Here is a 12,009-nt window from a genome sequence, read left to right on the forward strand (position 1 = left end):
TAGCTACAATGTAACTATTAGTTATATTGTAGCTATATTAATAGCTAGTAGGGGGCTTAGATTAGGTGTAATTAGTTTAAAATTCAAGTAATATTTTATTATTTTTGGTAATTTAGTGTTTGTTTGTATTTTGGTACTTTTCTGATGGATGGAAGACCTCTTCTTGCCCCGCTTGGATGAAGACTTCTGCCGGTCTGGATGTCCTCTTCTGCCCCATCGGATGAAGACTTCGGCCCGGCTGGGTGAACACGACTCAAGGTAGGGAGATCTTCAGGGGGGTAGTGTTAGGTTTATTTAAGGGGGGTTTGGGTTAGAGTAGGGGTATGTGGGTGGTGGGTTGTAATGTTGGGGGGTGGTATTGTGTGTTTTTTTACAGGCAAAAGAGCTGTTTTCTTTGGGGCATGCCCCACAAAAGGCCCTTTTAAGGGCTGGTAAGGTAATAGAGCTGTTAACTTTTGTAATTTAGTATAGGGTAGGGAATTTATTTTATTTTGGGGGGCTTTGTTATTTTATTAGGGGGCTTAGATTAGGTGTAATTAGTTCAAAATTCTTGTAATATTTTTTTATTTTTTGTAATTTAGTGTTTTTTGTTGTTGTAATTTAGTGTTTGTTTTTTTGTACTTTAGTTTAGTTTATTTAATTGTAGATAATTGTAGGTACTTGTAGTTTATTTATTTAATGATAGTGTAGTGTTAGGTTTAATTGTAACTTAGGTTAGGATTTATTTTACAGGTAATTTTGTAATTATTTTAACTAGGTAGCTATTAAATAGTCAATAACTATTTAATAGCTATTTTACCTAGTTAAAATAAATATAAATCCTAAAATAGCTACAATGTAACTATTAGTTAAATTGTAGCTATATTAGGGTTTATTTTACAGGTAAGTATATAGTTTTAAATAGGATTCATTTATTTAATTAATTTAATGATAGTGTAGTGTTAGGTGTAATTGTAACTTAGGTTAGGATTTATTTTACAGGTAAATTTGTATTTATTTTAGCTAGGTAGTTATTAAATAGTTATTAACTATTTAATAACTATTGTACCTAGTTAAAATAAATACAAACTTGCCTTTAAAATAAAAATAAGCCCTACGCTAGCTACAATGTAACTATTAGTTATGTTGTAGCTATCTTATGGTTTATTTTACAGGTAAGTATTTAGTTTTAAATAGGATTCATTTATTTAATTATAGTAAATTTATTTTGTTTTATTTAAATTATATTTAAGTTAGGGGGTGTTAAGGTTAGACTTAGGTTTAGAGGTTAATAACCTTATTATAGTAGCAGCGACGTTGGGGGCGGGAGATTAGGGGTTAATAATTGTAGGTAGGTGGCGGCGATGTTAGGGAGGGCAGATTAGGGGTTAATAAAATGTATTATAGTGTTTGCGAGGCGGGAGTGCGGCGGTTTAGGGGTTAATAGATTTATTATAGTGGCGGCGATGTCTGGTCGGCAGATTAGGGGTTAATACTTGTAGTTAGATTGCGGCGACGTTGGGGGGGCAGATTAGGGGTTAACTATAATGTAGGAGTCGGCAATGTTAGGGACAGCAGATTAGGGGTTAATAGCTATAATGTAGGTGGCGGCGATGTCCGGTCGGCAGATTAGGGGTTAATACTTGTAGTTAGATTGCGGCGACGTTGGGGGGGGACAGATTAGGGGTTAATGAAATGTATTATAGTGTTTGTGAGGCGGGAGTGCGGCGGTTTAGGGGTTAATACATTATTATAGTGGCGGCGATATCCGATCGGCAGATTAGGGGTTAATAAGATAATGCAGGTGTCAGCGATAGCGGGGGCGGCAGATTAGGGGTTAATAAGTGTTAGATTAGGGGTGTTTAGAGACTCAGGGTACATGTTAGGGTGTTAGGTGCAGACTTAGTGTTTCCCCATAAGAAACAATGGGGCTGCAGTGTTAGGTTTTTTTTCAGCCGAAACTCCCCATTGTTTCCTATGGGGAAATGCCGAATTTTACCGAGCTAATTCGGATTTATTCGGAGATACTGCAGCTATTTCGGATTCATTCGGTAGATTCGGAAGTATTTTAATTCTGAAATTCAAATCGATCCGAATCTCCGAATTTACCGAATAAATCCGAAACGAACCGCACATGTCTACTGAAAAGCAGACTGAAGTAAAAAGGTGCGTCATTGTGTACTTAATGTGCATATCTTACCCAGAATCCTTTGCTGCATTGGAAACAATGTAATTCAGAGGTTTTCTGTGGGAAAACAAGCCTCTGGGCCTGTCTAGATTTGTTAATGAACTACACAATGATTTATTTTTTCTATATATATATTCAGCTACCAATCAACAGCTAGAACCTAGGCTCTCTGCTGCTCCTGAGCTTTCCTAGATAAAGCTTTCAGAAAATGATAACAAGAGAAGGAAGCAAATAATAGAAGTAAATTGGAAAGTTGTTTAAAATTGTATTCTCCAAATCTAGTTCTGCACCTGTACCATGTGACAGCTATCAGCCAATAACAGACTCATATTTTTATAGAATGTGAACTCGTGCATACGCTAAGTAGGAGCCGGTGCCTCAGGTCATTTAAAAAGCTGTGTACAATTTAATAATGAAAATAAATTACAAACAGCAAACTGTTATTTCACATAAAAACTAAACCTAAAGGTGAAATTTCCCATACACTTTATACTATTTTATACACCGGTAAAACAATCATTAGAAACACATTAAAGGGACAGCAAAGTCACAATTACACTTTTATGATTCAAATTTAAACAACTTTCCAATTTCCTTCTATTCTCAAATCTTTTTTTTCCCCTTGGGGACCTGACCTTTGTGGCAAAGCATATAATGCACTATGGTGCACTAGCTGCTGATTAGTGTCACATACAAGCCTCTTGTCATTGTCTCACCTTATGTGCTCAGCTAGCTCCCAGTAGTGCATTGCTGCTGCTTAAGTAAAGAATACCTAGAGTATAAAGAAAATATCAAAATAGAGGTCAGTTGGAAAGTTGTTGAAAATTGTATGTTCTATTTAAATGATGAAAAACATTTGGGGTTTTCTTGTTATTTTAAGGGAAAACCAAATTTACAGGACACTGTCCCTTTAAGTTTGTGATCATGTGACATAAACAGCATCAGCTGAAGGTGCAGAATACACTTACTAAGGTCTTTACTAACAACAAGAATCAGTCACAAATCAGTGGGATAAACGTTCTGATGATAAACAGGTGCAGCTAATAGAAATAAGAAATGTATTATAAAATAACCTTATTAGAAATAAATAATATGCAGATCACAAGATATTTATGATTAGATCAGTAAATGTGATGAGACTGATACAACAGGGCCATAAGCCGAGTGATATTTATTACTGGAGCAAATAGCAGCTTCACACTAATATTAAATGAAAATGGTTTATCTGGGCTCTACAGTTAATTATAAACCTATAGGGAAATACAGGATTCTAATTGGCTGATACTTAAAAAGCTATTGCTCATTGGATAACAGGAACAGCCCCCACAAATTTATTTTTGGACAGACCTCCTCCAGCATGAAAATATGGCTTGGTTCTGCTACAAACATTCATTTTACAAACTGCAGTAGATTATAATGTATTAAATTAGCCCTTTTAATGGAAAAACTAAGCAATACATTAAAGGGACAGTAAACCTTAAAATTAATGTTATATAATTCTGCACATAGTGCAGAATTATATAACATTATATTAGCCAACCATTATTGAACATAATATTGCCTTTTTATTTTTAGCAAAAAATGCTGTTTTACAGACCCGCTCTCTGGGCTCTGCTGAGCGGGTCTGTTTTTTTTCCTCAGCGCATCGGGCCAGCTGTATAGTCACAGCCCGGCCCGACCAATATTATGTTCAATAATGGTTGGCTAATATAATGTTATATAATTCTGCACTATGTGCAGAATTATATAACATTAATTTTAAGGTTTACTGATCCTTTAACACAGCATAAACATATAGAAAACAAATTAAATAAGTACAGTGGAGGTTTTTTTTTTTTTTTTTACATAAACTCAGTTTCTTATATGAAGTGAAATATTTTATCTTTATCATAACAAAATACAGAACAATATTTTCTAATCATTATATAAAACCAGGGCCGCCATCAGGGGGTGACAGGGGTGAACTAAAAAAAAAAATTTACATTACATTTTGGCAGCCACCAGTGGGTACTACAGCAGAGTGCTAATTGAGCAGGGGAAATGTTATTACAAGGAGTAAAGTATTAGTATTTGAGAGGATTTCTGAGTGTGCACTAAACCACAGTGTGAGACAGGCTTGGCACTTTGTTTGTACAGTGTGTGCCTGAGTCAGATGGCAGATCACTTTCATTTGCAGAGGAGGTAGAAGTATGGAACAAGACAGGCGCACAAAGGCACACTTCGTGTAATACTTTCAAACTTTGTGCATAATTAACAAGGTGAAAAATCCACGTTCACCTGATATACCCTCACGATATGAGGTATTTGAAAGGCACTTGCGTTAGTGTGGTCTCACTCCTTACGGTCCTCTTGTTTGTCCATGGTTCCTCAGGTGCTTCTTAAGAGTCCCAAATTGCAATAGTATTTCTCAAAATATGGGTTAATACCAGTGGATAGGGGAGTGAAAAGACCTGTGTGCTAGTATGCAATATTACCATATATACACACCACTAACACAATTATATATGGTGTAACCAAATATTTAATCGTTTGCTTATAACATTAACATAAAAAGAATCCCACTTTAGTTCATGAGTAGGCAATTATAAAAACATACACACATAAAGTTTAAAAATATACAACCATAGAGCCGTAGTCAGACCGGTTGTTTGATCCTGTGTTTCAGATCGTAAACCTGGGCCGGCTAAATCACTCTTATACAATATTCCAGCTAAGGAGCACCAAAGGATATTCTCTAAGCTGCTGCACTAGAGTCAATTGTGTAGCAGCCGAGTCCTTATGCAGCTCCGTGTTAGCACTACGTGCAGTGTCGTGATGTATGGTGGGGCGGAGCCTAATGTGTTTCGTAACCAATGGGTTACTTCATCAGAGGCATGGGCCGTCCCCCAACCTAGATGTATACATGCGTGAGACTGAGGCTAATTAGCCTCCTTACAGACCCTCAATCTCCATTTTGCTTATGGGCAAAAACAAAAACTTAGGTATTTAACATCGTTTTTGTTAGCCTTTTAAAACATGTTAAAAATCACATGGAAGAAGAAGAAGAGGGTGTAGAGCTGGAAGAAAATCTCATCTTAAAAAGATGCAGGGAAATGAGACAAAGGAAGAAACTATAAAAATCTTTAATCTATCTACACATATACTCAGCCTAGAGGAGACCAATCTATTAAAAAGAGGGTTGACTTGTTTATTGATATAAACAAATTCATACGAAAACTTACATTGGTAAGACACTTTGAGAAAGAAAAAAAAGTCTCATAAATTTGATAATCTTACACAAGCAGATATGGAAACACTAGAAGCTTTAATGGACTTAGATAAGGAAAGTGGGAATAATTACCCCTCTCAATTAGAATTCTCTCTCTCTACCGAGTTAGGAATAGATCAGGACTCTGAGGTACTAGAGGAACTGAGTATAACTAATAGTGGTCTACGACCAAAGTCTATATTTTTCCCAGTTCAATCGCAAGGAAAACATATTAACTTATTTAAAGATAAGGTTATCCAAGAATGCATGGATTTATGTAACAACTATAAGATCCATAATCATAATCTGAGTATTAAAGAAAAATATGTCTTAAAAATACTAACAGATAATGAACAGGTTGTAATTCTAGAGGCCGACAAGGGAGGAGGGATTGTGATTCTAGACAGGACAGATTATTTAGAGGAAGCAAAATGTCAATTATCAGACACCAATACATATGTTGTCTTGAGGAGTGACCCTACTTCTATATTCCTAAAATCATATATGGAACACATAAACAATGGTTATCAAAATAGAGTCCTCTCTGAAAGAGAGAGGAAGTATCTAGCCAACGATGAACCAAAGATGGCACTCTTCTATTACTTGCCTAAAATCCACAAGAGCCTAGATAAACCCCCTGGCAGACCCATTATTTCGGGAATAGACTCCCTTACATCACGACTCTCAGAATATGTAGATCTGTTTTTAAGACCAATGGTTGTTAATCTACGGTCATATTTGAGGGATACTCCTCATCTTTTACAAATCATAGAGGGTTTAGAATGGAGGCCCACATACAAATGGGCAACACTTGATGTGATGGCGTTGTATACATCAATCCCACATGAATGTGGGATTAACGCTATTAGAAGATCACTAGATACTGCTAACCACATTGCTCGAATCCAGAGAAATTTTATATTGGAATCAATCAGGTATATTTTACAAAACAACTATTTTAAATTTGAAGGAAAATACTATTTGCAGAGTACAGGGACAGCAATGGGCACAACATTTGCGCCCAACTTCGCGAACCTGTATATGTGAGCATTTCAGGAGGATATGGTCTATGATGACTCTAAGTTTAAACATAAAAAACATAATTTATGCTTACCTGATAAATTCCTTTCTTCTGTAGTGTGATCAGTCCACGGGTCATCATTACTTCTGGGATATTACTCCTCCCCAACAGGAAGTGCAAGAGGATTCACCCAGCAGAGCTGCATATAGCTCCTCCCCTCTACGTCACTCCCAGTCATTCGACCAAGGACCAACGAGAAAGGAAAAGCCAAGGGTGAAGTGGTGACTGGAGTATAAATTAAAAAATATTTACCTGCCTTAAAAACAGGGCGGGCCGTGGACTGATCACACTACAGAAGAAAGGAATTCATCAGGTAAGCATAAATTATGTTTTCTTCTGTTAAGTGTGATCAGTCCACGGGTCATCATTACTTCTGGGATACCAATACCAAAGCAAAAGTACACGGATGACGGGAGGGATAGGCAGGCTCTTTATACAGAAGGAACCACTGCCTGAAGAACCTTTCTCCCAAAAATAGCCTCCGATGAAGCAAAAGTGTCAAATTTGTAAAATTTGTAAAAAGTATGAAGCGAAGACCAAGTTGCAGCCTTGCAAATCTGTTCAACAGAGGCCTCATTCTTGAAGGCCCAAGTGGAAGCCACAGCTCTAGTAGAATGAGCTGTAATTCTTTCAGGAGGCTGCTGTCCAGTAGTCTCATAAGCTAAACGAATTATGCTACGAAGCCAAAAAGAAAGAGAGGTAGCGGAAGCCTTTTTGACCTCTCCTCTGCCCAGAGTAAATGACAAACAGAGAAGACGTTTGTCGAAATTCCTTAGTTGCCTGTAAGTAAAATTTTAGAGCACGGACTACATCCAGGTTGTGCAGTAGACGTTCCTTCTTTGAAGAAGGATTTGGGCATAAAGAAGGAACAACAATCTCTTGATTGATATTCCTGTTAGTAACTACCTTAGGTAAGAACCCAGGTTTAGTACGCAGGACTACCTTATCCGAATGAAAAATCAAATAAGGAGAATCACAATGTAAGGCTGATAATTCAGAGACTCTTCGAGCCGAGGAAATAGCCATTAAAAATAGAACTTTCCAAGATAACAACTTTATATCAATGGAATGAAGGGGTTCAAACGGAACGCCCTGTAAAACATTAAGAACAAGGTTTAAACTCCATGGTGGAGCAACAGTTTTAAACACAGGCTTAATCCTGGCCAAAGCCTGACAAAAAGCCTGGACGTCAGGAACTTCTGACAGACGTTTGTGTAACAGAATGGACAGAGCTGAGATCTGTCCCTTTAAAGAACTAGCAGATAAACCCTTTTCTAAACCTTCTTGTAGAAAAGACAATATCCTAGGAATCCTAACCTTACTCCAAGAGTAACCTTTGGATTCACACCAATATAGGTATTTACGCCATATCTTATGGTAAATCTTTCTGGTAACAGGTTTCCTAGCCTGTATTAAGGTATCAATAACTGACTCAGAAAACCCACGTCTTGATAAAATCAAGCGTTCAATTTCCAAGCAGTCAGCTTCAGAGAAGTTAGATTTTGATGTTTGAAGGGACCCTGTATCAGAAGGTCCTGTTTCAGAGGTAGAGACCAAGGTGGACAGGATGACATGTCCACCAGGTCTGCATACCAAGTCCTGCGTGGCCACGCAGGTGCTATTAGAATCACTGATGCTCTCTCTTGTTTGATTCTGGCAATCAATCGAGGAAGCAACGGGAAGGGTGGAAACACGTAAGCCATCCTGAAGTCCCAAGGTGCTGTCAGAGCATCTATCAGGACTGCTCCTGGATCCCTGGATCTGGACCCGTAACGAGGAAGCTTGGCGTTCTGTCGAGACGCCATGAGATCTATCTCTGGTTTGCCCCAACGTCGAAGTATTTGGGCAAAGACCTCCGGATGAAGTTCCCACTCCCCCGGATGAAAAGTCTGACGACTTAAGAAATCCGCCTCCCAGTTCTCCACTCCCGGGATGTGGATTGCTGACAGGTGGCAAGAGTGAGACTCTGCCCAGCGAATTATCTTTGATACTTCCATCATAGCTAGGGAGCTTCTTGTCCCTCCCTGATGGTTGATGTAAGCTACAGTCGTGATGTTGTCCGACTGAAACCTGATGAACCCCCGAGTTGTCAACTGGGGCCAAGCCAGGAGGGCATTGAGAACTGCTCTCAATTCCAGAATGTTTATTGGCAGGAGCCTCTCCTCCTGACTCCATTGTCCCTGAGCCTTCAGAGAATTCCAGACGGCACCCCAACCTAGAAGGCTGGCGTCTGTTGTTACAATTGTCCAGTCTGGTCTGCTGAATGGCATCCCCCTGGACAGATGTGGCCGAGAAAGCCACCATAGAAGAGAATTTCTGGTCTCTTGATCCAGATTCAGAGAAGGGGATAAGTCTGAGTAATCCCCATTCCACTGACTTAGCATGCACAGTTGCAGTGGTCTGAGGTGTAAGCGTGCAAAGGGTACTATGTCCATTGCCGCTACCATTAAGCCGATTACCTCCATGCATTGAGCCACTGACGGGTGTTGAATGGAATGAAGGGTGCGGCAAGCACTTTGAAGTCTTGTTAGCCTGTCCTCTGTCAGGTAAATCTTCATTTCTACAGAATCTATAAGAGTCCCCAGGAAGGGAACTCTTGTGAGTGGAACGAGTGAACTTTTCTTTTCGTTCACCTTCCATCCATGTGACCTTAGAAATGCCAGCACTAACTCTGTATGAGACTTGGCAGTTTGAAAGCTTGAAGCTTGTATCAGAATGTCGTCTAGGTAAGGAGCTACCGAGATTCCCCGCGGTCTTAGTACCGCCAGAAGAGCACCCAGAACCTTTGTGAAGATTCTTGGAGCTGTAGCCAATCCGAATGGAAGAGCCACAAACTGGTAATGCCTGTCTAGGAAGGCAAACCTTAGGTACCGATAATGATCTTTGTGAATCGGTATGTGAAGGTAAGCATCTTTTAAATCTACAGTGGTCATGTACTGACCTTCTTGGATCATAGGTAAAATTGTCCGAATAGTCTCCATCTTGAACGATGGAACTCTTAGGAATTTGTTTAGGATCTTTAAGTCCAGGATTGGTCTGAAAGTTCCCTCTTTTTTGGGAACCACAAACAGATTTGAGTAAAACCCCTGTCCCTGTTCTGATCGTGGAACTGGATGGATTACTCCCATTAACAAGAGCTCTTGTACGCAGCGTAGAAACGCCTCTTTCTTTGTCTGGATTGTTGACAATCTTGACAGATGAAATCTCTCTCTTGGAGGAGAGTATTTGAAGTCCAGAAGGTATCCCTGAGATATTATCTCTAGCGCCCAGGGATCCTGAACATCTCTTGCCCAAGCCTGGGCGAAGAGAGAAAGTCTGCCCCCCACTAGATCCGATCCCGGATCGGGGGCCCTCAATTCATGCTGTTTTAGGGGCAGCAGCAGGTTTCCTAGTCTGCTTGCCCTTGTTCCAGGACTGGTTAGGTTTCCAGCCTTGTCTGTAGCGAGCAACAGCTCCTTCCTGTTTTGGTGCAGAGGAAGTTGATGCTGCTCCTGCTTTGAAATTACGAAAGGAACGAAAATTAGACTGTCTAGTCTTGGCTTTGGCTTTGTCCTGAGGCAGGGCATGGCCTTTACCTCCTGTAATGTCAGCGATAATCTCTTTCAACCCGGGCCCGAATAAGGTCTGCCCTTTGAAAGGTATATTAAGCAATTTAGACTTAGAAGTAACATCAGCTGACCAGGATTTTAGCCACAGCGCCCTGCGTGCCTGAATGGCGAATCCTGAATTCTTCGCCGTAAGTTTAGTAAGATGTACTACGGCCTCCGAAATGAATGAATTAGCTAGTTTAAGGACTCTAAGCCTGTCCGTAATGTCGTCCAGAGTAGCTGAACCAATGTTCTCTTCCAGAGACTCAATCCAGAATGCCGCTGCAGCCGTGATCGGCGCAATGCATGCAAGGGGTTGCAATATAAAACCTTGTTGAACAAACATTTTCTTAAGGTAACCCTCTAACTTTTTATCCATTGGATCTGAAAAAGCACAGCTATCCTCCACCGGGATAGTGGTACGCTTAGCTAAGGTAGAAACTGCTCCCTCCACCTTAGGGACCGTTTGCCATAAGTCCCTTGTGGTGGCGTCTATTGGAAACATTTTTCTAAATATCGGAGGGGGTGAGAACGGCACACCGGGTCTATCCCACTCCTTAGTAACAATTTCAGTAAGTCTCTTAGGTATAGGAAAAACCTCAGTACTCGTCGGTACCGCAAAATATTTATCCAACCTACACATTTTCTCTGGTATTGCAACTGTGTTACAATCATTCAGAGCCGCTAACACCTCCCCTAGTAATACACGGAGGTTTTCCAGTTTAAATTTAAAATTTGAAATATCTGAATCCAGTCTGTTTGGATCAGAACCGTCACCCACAGAATGAAGTTCTCCGTCCTCATGTTCTGCCACCTGTGACGCAGTGTCTGACATGGCCCTAATATTATCAGCGCACTCTGTTCTCACCCCAGAGTGATCACGCTTACCTCTTAGTTCTGGTAATTTAGCCAAAACCTCAGTCATAACAGTAGCCATATCCTGTAATGTGATTTGTAATGGCCGCCCAGATGTACTCGGCGCTACAATATCACGCACCTCCCTCTGAGCGGGAGATGTAGGTACTGACACGTGAGGCGAGTTAGTCGGCATAACTCTCCCCTCGTTGTTTGGTGAAATTTGTTCAATTTGTACAGATTGATTTTTATTTAAAGTAGCATCAATACAGTTAGTACATAAATTTCTATTGGGCTCCACTTTGGCATTGCAACAAATGACACAGGTATCATCCTCTGAATCAGACATGTTTAACACACTAGCAAATAAACTTGCAACTTGGAAATACAATTCAATTAGAATAATATTAAAACGTACTGTGCCTTTAAGAAGCACAGAAGATCTATGACAGTTGAAAATTAATAAATTGAAACAGTTATAGCCTCAATCCTTGTAAACAACACAACTTTAGCAAAGGTGTAATCCCATTAGCAAGATAACAAATTCTGAAAGCAGGAAACAAATTACAGAATAAACGTTTTTTATCTCAGTCAAACTATAATTCTCACAGCTCTGCTGAGAGAAATTACCTCCCTCAAAATAAGTTTTGAAGACCCCTGAGCTCTGTAGAGATGAACCGGATCATGCAGGGAATACAATGAGTTGCTGAATGAAATATTTGATGCATAGTAAAAGCGCCAAAAAACGGCCCCTCCCCCTCACACACAGCAGTGAGGGAGAACAGAAACAGTCAGAAAACAGATTAAGCAACTGCCAAGTGGAAAAATAGTGCCCAAACATTTATTCACTCAGTACCTCAGCAAATGAAAACGATTTTACATTCCAGCAAAAACGTTAAACATAATCTCTAGTTATTAAACAGCTTTATGTATTTCTTACAGTGTAATTCTAGTGAAGTACCATTCCCCAGAATACTGAAGTGTAAAGTATACATACATGACATTATATCGGTATGGCAGGATTTTCTCATCAATTCCATTGTCAGAAAATAAAAACTGCTACATACCTCTA

At 39.6% G+C, this 12,009-nt stretch overlaps 1 long non-coding RNA gene across 1 annotated transcript in view; it reads right to left on the reverse strand.

Annotated features, from left to right (window-relative positions):
- The window catches only part of LOC128660040 (uncharacterized), an 88,090-nt gene that overhangs the window by 37,827 nt on the left and 38,254 nt on the right, over window positions 1-12,009 (reverse strand). Inside the window, exon 2 of the long non-coding RNA XR_008402499.1 lies at window positions 2,884-2,939. This is a non-coding gene — a long non-coding RNA (uncharacterized LOC128660040). The remainder of the gene's footprint in view (window positions 1-2,883; window positions 2,940-12,009) is intronic.

The sequence above is a fragment of the Bombina bombina genome, chromosome 5 (assembly GCF_027579735.1).
Source record: "Bombina bombina isolate aBomBom1 chromosome 5, aBomBom1.pri, whole genome shotgun sequence".
NCBI classification, from domain to species: domain Eukaryota; kingdom Metazoa; phylum Chordata; class Amphibia; order Anura; family Bombinatoridae; genus Bombina; species Bombina bombina.